The sequence below is a fragment of the Mastomys coucha genome, unplaced genomic scaffold (assembly GCF_008632895.1).
Source record: "Mastomys coucha isolate ucsf_1 unplaced genomic scaffold, UCSF_Mcou_1 pScaffold1, whole genome shotgun sequence".
In the NCBI taxonomy this organism is placed as follows: domain Eukaryota; kingdom Metazoa; phylum Chordata; class Mammalia; order Rodentia; family Muridae; genus Mastomys; species Mastomys coucha.
Window position 1 is genome coordinate 91,436,944 of NW_022196891.1, and position 12,063 is coordinate 91,449,006.

Consider the following 12,063-nt stretch of genomic DNA (forward strand, 5'->3'; position numbering starts at 1 on the left):
CCCAGGTCTCTGGCCTAAGGCGCCTCCGGGCTGGCTGCTCCAGTCTCAGAAACTCACCCGAGAGAAAACAGCGGATCCTGCCAGGGTCTCTGGCTTAATGAGCTCTCTGGAGGTAGGCCCTCCACTTGCAGGGAAGGGGCAGAGGAGGACGCTGGACCCCCTCTGTCACTCGGAAGCTGAGAGGATCGTGTCCCTGCCGCCCTGTGGCTCCCCTGGGAGTCATGGGGCCTGTGGCTCGAGGCTGGCTGCTCAGGTCTCAGAAACTCACCCGAGAGAAAATGGTGGATCCCGCCCGGGTCTCTGGCCTAAGGCTCCTCTGGGCTGGCAGCTTGAGTCTCAGAACCTCACCCGAGAGAAAATGGTGGATGCCGCCTGGGTCTCTGGCTTAATGTGCTCTCTGGAGGCAGGCCCTCCACTTGCAGGGAAGGGGCAGAGGAGGACGCTGAACCTCCCATGTCACTCGGAAGCTGAGAGGATTGTGTCCCTGCTGCCCTGCGGCTCCCCTGGGAGTCGTCGTCTTCCTTCTTCTTGAGCTTCATGTGGTCTGTGAATTGTATCTTGGGTATCCCGAGCTTCTGGGCTAATATCCACTTAACAGTGAGTGCATACCATGTGTGTTCTTTTGTGACTGGGTTACCTCACTCAGGATGATATGTTCTAGTTCCATCCATTTCCCATTTCATTGTTTGTAATAGCTGAGAAGTACTCCACTGTGTAAATAACTACAAATAATATAAAATACGTTGGTGTGACTCTAACTAAGCAAGTGAAAGATCTGTATGACAAGAACTTCAAATCGTTATCAGCCCTACATCCAATAGAGGGCTAATATACAATATATACAAAGAACTCAACAAGTTAGACTCCAGAGAACCAAAAACGGTTTTAAAAAATGGGGTGCAGAACTGATGTACAATCTTAAAGATATAGTCCATGTGGAATTTCTTTTCAGTGCTTTCCTACTACCATCATCGTTATCTTCACTTTCTTTTTGGTTGTGTAATTTTAAATGATTTGACAAATTGAAATGGTGTGGCATAAAAAAAGCACATGGGCCAAAGAAATACAGTACAGAGTCAAAAATAACACCATAGACTCTAGTCAAACTGAACTGAATACCTAGGTGTATTTAAGACTCAGAACCAAATAGACATGCATGTATATACACACACACACAAACACACACACACACACACACACACACAAACACATGCATAAAATACTTTAAGATATTAGCATCAGCAGTAATTCTGGGAATAAGAAACCAAACGTGGGGGTAGGGCCTGGAGAGATGGCTCAGTAGCCAAGAGCATTTGTTCTTACAGAGGACCAGAGTTTGCATTTTAGCACTCATACAATCACATGTACCTCCAGTTCTAGGGGACCTGAAATCATCTTCTGGCCTCTCCAGGCATCTGCACATAAGCAGCATGCACCCACATAGACATACAAACTACATTTAAATAAAAAATAAAATAAATCACTGTCCTACAGTTGGATATCTATATGGAGAAAAAGACATCAACATAAGAGAGACAAGTATATTCCTGCATTAATCCATTAAGTAGTTACAACTAAAGTGTGGAACCAACCTGATGTCTACAAGGTTCAAATGAGGAAAACCATGAACAAAGTATGGAATAGTATTCATCCACCAAAGTATGGAATCTTGTTATTTATGGGGGACATTATATAGCATGAATATGTTGGATGCACAAAAGAAACTAGTGCATAATCTCTCTCATTACTGGGTGCTTAAAAAGTAAACTGAATTTACAGAGATGATCAATAGAAATGGGGAAGGATTGCAGAGAGTGGAAACAGGAGGAAGTCATGGTACCCAGACATGGCCAGATATAAGTAGTAAATATAGTGCATTATGGCATTTAACTTATGTTTTGAAACTAAATGAATAAAGTTTCAGGGATTCAAATACCAAGGAATGATGAGGGCAGAGAAATATCAATTAGCCTGACTTGGTTAGTGTATATTGTATGCTTGTCTTAAAGTAGCACCTGGCATCTCATAAACATGCACAATCATGCATTAGTGAAATGGGTCTTTAAAAATTAAAAGAGGCCTGGGGATAAAGTGGTTCAGAAAGTGCTTGTCCCTGAGACTGAAGACCTGAATTCTATCTCTGGGATCCACATGATTGAAGGAGAGAACTGACTGAAGAAAGTTGACCCCTGATTTCCACACATGTATGGTGGCACACCTCTCCAACAACAAAAAAGATAAGTGCTAAAAAAGAATTAGGTTTAAAGGAATTAAAACAGTAAATACATGGTTAGAATATTATTTTTCATATATTTTATATCTATTCCAAAGAACTAAGTTGAAACTCATAAATATTCAAAATTGAAATTAATAATTTGTCATGTGACCAAGAATTTCATTAATACCATGAAAGATGGTACTAGACCCTTTCTGGAGTGAAACATACAATGCCAACCCAAATAGTTGAGCTATACATCCTGAGAGAGATACATGTGTGTTCACATCAGCTCACATCATCCAATAGAGTTATGCAATTTAAATGGCTTTAATATGCATCACTTAAATCCCCTCTTTCCCTTTCATAGCAATTTCATTTTTAATGTTTTGTATTCCAATTTTTTTCTTTTAATCTTACTTTTCTTTCTCCGTATGCAAGCTTATCTCAAATGGGAGAGCTATTACCGAGCAGTCAGGTAGTTCCCTAATTGAAACACTTATGGGGCACACTGGCAAACTGTAGAGGCCTTTACGAAGCAGGGAAGCTTTAATGGGTTCTTGTGTGTTCACTGTGTAACCTAATTCAGGGCTCTCTTGGCAATGCCGGAGGACGTTGCTAATTTATGGCTGTGATGAGCAATAAAGTAATAACAGTAATCGAAAGGTATGATATTCCTCGTTTGGGGCATTTATGGTTATGTATTAAAACTGTAAATACTTCAAAAGACTGCAAGGCTGATCTATAGAAAATTAAAGATAAGATCTCACTGCTTTCTAGAAGTGCTTTTTTAACAGAAATCTGAGCTTGACTTTATGGTTTATAAATATAAACAAAGGAAAGTGGAATGCTCAGTGTCTAACCTTCTAAAGGGGCCACTTAAGAACTACAAGTGCTCAAATCCATAAGGTCTGGGAAGTCCTTTCCTTTGTACATTTTAGTTTTTGGTTTTCTTTTCCTTCTTCCTCTGTAGCCATTGCTCTTCCTTCTAATGTCTTTGACAGTCATCTACTTCCCTTCCCTTCTTCCATTTACATCTCCCTTCCTCCTATACCCATTCAGATGCAAAGAGAAACCAGTCCTTAGCACCAGGGTAATCTCCTGGACCCTGGGCTTATATTGCATGACCTCTTGAAGAGATGTGGAAAACAATGTCTTCTCACCCTAGTCTAGCTTAGTGAGCTGGCCAGTTTATCAGAGTTACCTACACTTTCCACCATTATCTACTGCCACACCCTACTTCCCTCAATTCTTTCATTTTTAGTTTTGAACCCACTGTTGCTTTTAGCCAACCACTTCCAACTCTTCTTCTCTACAGGAGGAAGGAGATCCCTGCTTCCCCACCAAGTGCAGCTACTGACTAATCTTCACAGAAGTTCCCTGTCTCTTCTTGAGAAAACAGCTGCCAAACAAGACTGCTGACTTCTTTTATCCCTCTAGCACAATAGTCATCATCTTTTGAAACAGAGGGCTTCTCTCTCAGCTTGGAACTCTAAATAACAGCCATAGGCTAAGACTCTGGGCAGACCTGTGCAGATGAGAGTATGCCTTTCACTACTTTAAGCCATGGGGATGCTTTTCAAAACCTACCTCATCTCAACTGGTAAAGGTCCTGACCCTGTCTCTTGAGTCCCAAATCTTCATATTACATAAAAGCCTAAAATTTCCATCACCTCCCCAAAATATTTCCATCTGGTGACAAATGTGTAGTTTCAACATTAAATCCTAAGCCAACTACCAGCCTGTATGAATCTACTCTCTTCAGTAGTGTTTGTTACAACCATTTACAAACCAATCAGAATACAGAAGTGTCTCAGCAACCAATTAGGTTTTGTTCTTGCCCTCATCTCCTCAATCCTGCCACACCCACACTCTGCTCTCCCTGAACATTGTTGTCTCTGTGGTATAGGCCCTCATCACCTCTAGATGGACAATTCTATTTGTCTTGTGTCAGCCTTGTAGGCAGGCTGCATTTCCCAGTTCACCCTCGCAAACCATAAACCAAACTTCCTGTAAGCAAATCTGCTTTTCTATTCCTGGTGCTTCTGTACAACCTTTAGATGAGGTTTAGTCTGTCCTGCATGAATCCTCAAGCATCTTCAGGAACACTAGAATATAACCAGGGGAATCCAGTAGAGAAGAAGCAAAGAGTAAAACAAGGGAAGTGCATGCAGGTAGCCATGACTTCCACAGGCATGGAGCAGAGGGCTTGTGTGTGGAGTGAGGAGGTGAAAAAAAATCCTAATACTGTGTTCTCTGTGGTAGCCATCCCTTTTTTTTTTCCTCTCTAGCCTTACATCTTTTTAACACTTAACTAATTTTTCAAGTATTTTCTTTGATACCTGGCACCCCAAAGTTTTACTTGCTCATAATAACATTTCATAAAGCTTATCTTTTCAGCACTCACCTCCTTCACAAAGCTTTGTGAGGGCAGAAGCCATTTCTAACGTGGGCTCATGTGTTGGCAGCCAGAACAGTGGATTCCACACACCAGGTTCCCAGTCAGTGATCAGAAGGAGGAGTGGATTCTCATTCCTTACATGCCTCTTCTCCTACCCTTTCTATGCTAAAGATCAAACCCAGGACCTAGTGCATGCTAGATAAGTATTCTACCATTGAGCTGCACCCCAGTCATCCTGCCAATACTCCAGTCGATACTCAGGATGAGCCGTTTCCATCTCATTGTCCTAGAGTGACAAAGGAAGAAGCTCATATTCTGACATCCCCACATGCTTAGACCCTGTCAGTAGCCAGCTGCTTGGCAGGATGCTGTCAACTCAGCAATTCTCCACTCAAGTCCCTTGAGGAAACCATTCACCTTATCACTGCAGACAGAGTGAGGACTCCCATCTGGTACAGCTTAGAGCTGAGACTTCATAATCACATCAGCTCACAGTCTGCATATCAGATTTCCTTATTTTAGGGAGCACTTAGGGAGATTTTGCTTTCCTTTTATTGTTGTTTTCTGTCTAGCAAGTGACCATATTTCATCTCCACTGAGACACAATGAAAGAAATTTCCAAGCAAATTTGTTGCTTAATGATTCTAGGGAAGGTGCTTCGAACCACAATTGTCTTCCTACAAAGCTGCAAAGGAGCTAGGCTCCATGAAGTTCCAATCAGTACAAAGGAATGGCAGAACTCCTGCTCTAGGTCAGCACTCAGCAGAAAGTGATAATAGCATCAAAGGGGCTCACACCATAAGCAGAGCTCCAGTATAAAAGTTAGTGGCCTTTGAAAATGGACAAAAAGGTTTCCAAAGACATCAGCAAGGACAGGATTTAAATTACAGGACAAGTCCTCAAACATGAGCCTATGGGACTTTTAAGTGTCTCAGGAAATTGCTAAAGAAGTGCTCACTGACTTATTGTCAAACTCCTGAATGCTTGCATGATCAACAAACTTGCTTCTCCATTTTTTTATATGTAGACCAAAAGTCCTAGCTTTCTCAAGGAAGAGAAAAGAGGGTGAATTTCATATTATTTGAGCATTAAGAAATAAACGTGTTCATTCAGTTACCATATAACTATTGAGCACCACATGACACAAACATGAATGATCTGATCTTTGCCTCATGGTACTAAGTCTGATTGGAAAAGTAACTATCAAATTATTTACACAAAAATATTTTGAGTTACATACTATAAAAGAAGAGCAGAAATACTATGAGAAAAATGGGGAGTGATTGGATTTGAAGCTGGGGAGGCTCAGGAAGCTGAGACTAGGAAGGGAGACTTTAAAAGGAGGGGGATGGTGAGTGCAATAAGCTGAAGAGGCACACTGAAAGCAAAGGAGCAGATGAACAAGAGATGGGGGGGGTTCTCAAGATTGGCAGATGGTTCTTGTTATGTAGAGCATGGATGCCACCTTCAGAAAGGTCTTGAGTTAGCCCTAAGACTATGAGTCTAAATGCCCACCTACTCCAAAGCCTCAGACAGAGTTCATGGAGGATTAAATAGTTGTCAGAAGTGAGAATAACAGTAAGCTTTGGTGCATTTTGCCATGGTTGTGAGCACTTACTGCTTAAAGTAGAAGGCTTCAGATCAAGATAGTAACTGTGGGTTTATATCTTACTCCTTTTTAAATATTACTCTTATTGTTATGTGTATGGGTGCTTTGCCTACATGTATGTCTTTCCACCACATGCTTGCCTGGTATTTCCAGAGGCCAGAAGAAGGCATTGGATTCCCTGAAACTGGAGTTATAGATGGTTGTGAACTGCTATTTGAATGCTGGGAATTGAATCTGGATCCTCTGGAAGAGTACCCAGAGCTCTTAACCACTGAACCATCTCTCCAGCCTTTCTGCTCATTGGTATCCAGTGAACAATTTGGTGATAAGTCCTGAAGGGTACTATCTCATGTCCATAGAAGTGATGTCTATACACATATCCTGAACCCAGGCACTTGGTTCAGAAGTGCATTTCTGAAGTTCTGAATCTGTGCTCATCTCCTAAGGAAATGGCCAAAGAATCACCGTGTTCCTACATGGGAGCACTCAGCACAATCCATGTTACATGAACCATGCCCAAAATGTTCACTGTCATATTTTCTAGTATCTCTTAAGAGAAATTTCTTACAATTGAACAACTGCTCCATGATTAGGACTCCTGTCCTGAAAGCCTCATTTAATCCCCCTTAGATCCTGGGAGGTGGCTGACATTATGTCTATTTTACTAATTTCAACACAGAGACATACCTTGAGCATCTTGTTCCAGAATTGAGGCTTATGAAGATTAAGCAAGGGATTAGGAGTGAGCTTCCTTGATCCTAAAGAAGGATGACCAGGCCTCATCTGTGGACCAGAAGGAACAACTGTTTTGTGCCCATGGTCATCATAAGAGGGTTGGATGACCTGTGATGAACTTCCTACTTCCCTGATTGAATTTTTCCATCTCTAGAAGATATAAGGGTAAAGAACCCAAGGATCCAAGATACTACCCACTTCTGGAGTTAACAGGATCCTAATTAGATTAAAATTTCTCCTTTAGCCTCATGCCTGCAGGTTCATCTTCTCAGCACCTGCTCAAATCTCTAACTAGCTATTGTTTGAACATAACCCTGTAAAATTTCCATTGAAATTTAGTCCCCATTATGGGTTATTAAGAAATGTGACCAGATGGGACCTTGGAAAGGCAAACAGGACTTTTCCTTCAAGAAATAATTAATTCATTTACCACATTAATGGTTTCTTAGGTTATCCTGAGAGTGAATACGGTCTGAAAGACCCTTTGGTTAAGTCTTTCACAGTTCCCTCTCTCTTACATGGAGTGTCCTAAACTGCCTTGATATCAGTTAATAAAAAGGACATCACTAGATATAGCCCCCAAACCCACACCCATGCACCAAATCCACTCCTTTTCTGATTTGCCAATGCTACAGTACTCCCTACTCTAAACAATAGAGTCCCCCTCCCCCAAAAAATAGTGGACCCAGTGGTTTTAGCTATATTCTGAATTGCTTGGCAAAGCTTTGTAGAGGAAGAACATACTTTCAATGGTTTAAAGAGGCACATCACTGGGGTAGGCACAGACATGGAACAGCTTGTTTGGGTGGAACAGAAAACAGAGAGAGAGCTGGGAGCAAGGTGAGGATATAAATCCATTTGAACACCTCCTAGCAACTCACTTCCCAAGGCAAGGCCCTATACCTCCTAAAGGTTCCCCAACTCATAAAGTGCCACAAGCTTGGATTCAAATGTTTCAATCCATGAGTGTGGGGGACATTTCATATCCTAACCTCAGCACCTGATAAGAGGGGCTTGGGATGCTCGAATAGAACCACTGGATGTCAGCTCCTTTAAAGATAGCATCTCTCTAAAGCTATATACTTCTCACCACACCTTACTGTTTCAGATTTCCTTGGGGGAGGGGATGTGGATATACAATACTCTAGAAGTTACTACAGAAAGCACATAGAATAATTTTTTATACTCTGTACTAGCAAAAATATTCCACTCAAAGAAACACTTAAAAGGTAAATGGCCAATATCATACATTACATGATTAATTGAATTCTAGTTTTTCAGCACAGCCACCTTCATTTGATATTCCACCCATAAATAATGCCCAGCGCTCCTCTCTGACGATGATATGAAATTAGAGACAAAGGCATGTGACTCCTACAGGGAAGAACAAAGGAGATTGTAACTCAATTTACTTATTTTTTTTTAAAAAAATAGCTGTTATTTGAGTAAATTTTCAGCAGTCAATACAGCATTCCTGTAGGGCTCCTCCATCCCTGGGTGGCCTTTAATTTCATTTGCATATTGGACAGTCAGCACTTTTTCCTGCTGTAATCAAACTTGCCCCAAACCAAGCTGGTTTTCTATAGCAAGGGTGTTTTAAACACAAGAAAAGCCAACTACGGAAAGCGTAAGAGCCTTGTGAGAGTACCAGTAAGCTCTTCTTCCCCAGGACAGAGGGCCTGGTAGGAATGAGCCCTCAGCAGCAAGGTGCCAGCAGGCTCTGTCCTTACCATTCATGACTTGCACATCTCAGACATGACTTGAATTCCTTTTTGGGGGGGATAGGGAGGTGTTGGAGACAGGTTTTCTCTGTGAATCCTTGGGCTGTCCTGGAAATCACTCTGTAGACCAGGCTGGCCTCAAACTTAGAAATCCACCTGCCTCTGCCTCTCAAGTGCTGGGATTAAAGGCATATGCCCCCACTGCCCAGCTTTGAATCTTTTTAATGTCTTAGTTTTCCAATTATTAAAATATGTGTGCTGACACATGACCTTCATGTAGCATTCTCTGCTCAGTGTTGTGTCTTTCTCTATTCTTCTTTGGTGGGTGTGAGTTTCTCCCTCTCTTCTCATGGTGTAGTATCTCTCTTTTCAGCACTTGATTCATCAGGATGGGGAGCTCAGGGTCCTGTTCACAGCTTGACCTTTCCACATGCTCATTCCTATCCATTTCAAACCCAAGAAAGGGCTGCGTTTTTCTTTCTGCATATGATAAAGTTTTAGGGGGGAGGGATCAGAGAAGGGAGGCAAATAGCTGAGCAGTTCACTTTTCAGCTGTTTTGAAACATTAAAAAAAAATGTTGGAGGTGAGAATTCATGTACAACCGATTCATACTTAAGGAGTTTTACTGTGAAATTTTACTCTGTTCTTTTCTATATATGGAAAGGAAAATCATTGTCTTGTAGATGTTAGCGAAGAAAAAAAACTGATTTAATTAGATCCCACTGAGGACCCACAGTTTTATACCAGGAACCAGAATGCCCCCACTGTGTTGCATGAGTCAACAGCTCTGCTTGCAGAGCTGGATTTGCATGAGTCTAAGGATCCAGAGTTATTTGTGCTACTCAAAAGAGCTGTCAGCACACAGATTCTATGAATTTCGTGGCACTATATTTGGTAGACAGCATAATAAGTGTGAAGCTGTTTGAATGCTTGTCTTTTTGTAACAAAAATGTAAGAATTTAGTCTATTCTAGAGAGAAAACAAGATTGTAGAGTTTTTTGTCTCTTAAAACTTTAAATATCATATTGAAATACTTTTTTAAAAACTACTACTCCTAGAGTTTAACAAAAGCAGACACCTACTTTACATTTCTTCTTATCACAACTTTTAATTATATACGTTACACATTATGTCTACAGTAAATGCAAATGAAACCTATGAAGCCAGACAGTCCTTTTCTCTTCTCCTCCTTCTCTTCATCCACTTCTAATTACCAGTATGTGTTCATTGGCCTGAAAATACCTCGTCCCCTTCTAGGAAAGTTTCTTCTAAAAGTTTCTTCAAAAAAAAGACTTAACCTCTTCAGAGAAAGTTCACATTCTCAAATACAGCCCAGGACATTGGGCAAACTGTCTGAGAAAGATCCAATAATCATGTTGAAGGAAGACAAGGGTCTCCTATTTCTCCACTTGTGTCCTTGGTTATCTAAGATAGATCCCCAAAATAGGAGAAACTACATTTAGATGTTGCATCCTTGGGTAAGATTTTATTTATCTCTGGATTCTCTTCAGAAATTCCTGTTTAATTAATGAACCACAGTTGTCCCCTGAGGGTACAGATGGGTTAAATAAGCTCTCAAAGTCTTCCAATTTAGCTAATCTCTAGACCTCATATGAGTGCTAACATTTAAAAAATAATAAAAATGTTTAGATAATACAATCAGATATAGTTAATTGAATATTTCCAGAGGCCACAATTTCAAATAGCTTTGGAGGTCAAGAAGACAAAGTGTGATGAAAACTTCCCAGCAGAAACATAGAATGTGATTGCAAGCCTTGTACCATTTACCCACTGCACTCATGATGGTTCCAATGTTGCAGCCAAAGTCTATCTCTGGTTTAGAAATTGTTGGGTCCCATTTCCAGCACACATTCACTAACTCAACACCTAACAGACAGCAAGGGGTCATGTGTCAAATGTTGATTTAGACACTGAATGGGGAGCAACATGGAGTGTGGATCTAGAATTTTTACTCTGTTCGTGACTATTTATTAGCCTTCATTCAAAGTGATATCAATTTTTAGAAGTTTAATATAAAGAGAATTAGAAGGTTCTGAAAAGGTGCTGCCAGTTTAAAGTGGAATCATCAATCAGAACTTGCTTTTCTTCACAGATATTGCCTCTAAAACATTTGAGGAATAAAATCCAAAATCTCAGTGGACGACAGTGAGGTCAGGGCTCTGCTGCAGGCATCATACCAAAGTCTGGTCGTAGGGAGAGATAAGAAGGTGTGAGAAGACACAGAAACAGCTAGACTCTGGAAGCAATGACCAGAGAAGGATGAACTCTGGCATCTGCCCCAAGGTGAACCCAAACCCAAACTCTTGCAGCTACCTAGATACATCGTCCTGACATCTCCCAACAAACCCCAACAGTTGGATTACATGAAAACATTTCCTTTAAAGATGAGTAATTGAAGAGAAGATGGTAGAGGACCTGAAAATTAAAACAAATTTACTATGTGAATGAAACAGAAGGACTGGGACAGATGTAGCCCAGTGATGGACTGCTTGCCTGGTATATAGAAAGTTTGCTCTCTAGCACCATAGAAAAAGAAATGTCGATGAAGGATAAAGCCTTTGCCTTTGTTAAATAAGAACACAACAGAATGATACAGAAACGCAAAGAAACAGGAGACTGAGGTATGATCTTGCAGGACACATGAAAACAAGTATTTACACTGCCAGTAAAAGAAGCAAAGAAAGAAAAAAAGGAAAGAAAAAGGAATAAGCAGGTAAAATAAAAAAAAAAATAGTTAGAGTCCACACCAAAGATACAGAGGAAATTAAAAAGAATTTGTTAGGCTCAATTTTGTACAGTTAATCCTGAAAATATCTAGGTGTGGGGCCTTCATCTATAATTCCAGCATTCAGAGGCAGAAGCAGGCAAGTCCTAGGCCATCCTTGACTAGGAAGTGAGTTGTATGCCAGCCAAGGCTCCACAGTAAAAACCCATCATTAGTATCTGCCCCTACAACACACACATGGGTGAAGTAGGAAATATATCAAAATATCAAACTGGTCTGTTTCTTTAAAGAAAGAAAATCAATAGCATCTCCCCTCTCTTCTCCACCAAACATAAATGTTCTATTAAGCATTTGCAGGACAGAATTAAACTTAACTAAAACCACCACAGACAAAGACACTCAGTAAAAGGGGAAGGATGGAACTTTCTCATAAAGAAGAAAGAAGCTAATCAAGTCCTAACAGAAGTGAAAGTGTTATTTCCAACTGGTTTCAAGACTGAACCATACCTAATAATAAACTTAGTAGGAATTTAGTGTGTATGTGCATACCTGTGAGCATCTGTGTGCATGTGTGTGCGTGCACACATGTAAACATATCTAGACATTCTACAGCTGGCATGCAACAGCTTGTGCAA

The 12,063-nt window shown here is 40.7% G+C and overlaps 1 long non-coding RNA gene across 9 annotated transcripts in view; it reads right to left on the bottom strand.

Moving 5' to 3' along the window:
• Window positions 1-12,063, bottom strand: part of LOC116069219 — an 80,987-nt gene that overhangs the window by 52,280 nt on the left and 16,644 nt on the right. For 3 of the 9 annotated variants that reach the window (XR_004109912.1, XR_004109925.1, XR_004109911.1), the window contains 3 exons: window positions 8,952-9,161; window positions 8,215-8,334; window positions 6,913-7,008 (listed from right to left, as the gene is read on the bottom strand). The exons of 1 other annotated variant lie outside the window; for it this stretch is intronic. This is a non-coding gene — a long non-coding RNA (uncharacterized LOC116069219). Of the gene's footprint in view, window positions 1-6,912; window positions 7,009-8,214; window positions 8,335-8,951; window positions 9,162-10,855; window positions 10,887-12,063 lie in introns of those variants that run through there. 5 more of the 9 variants (XR_004109914.1, XR_004109913.1, XR_004109917.1 and 2 more) reach the window with 4 other exon arrangements.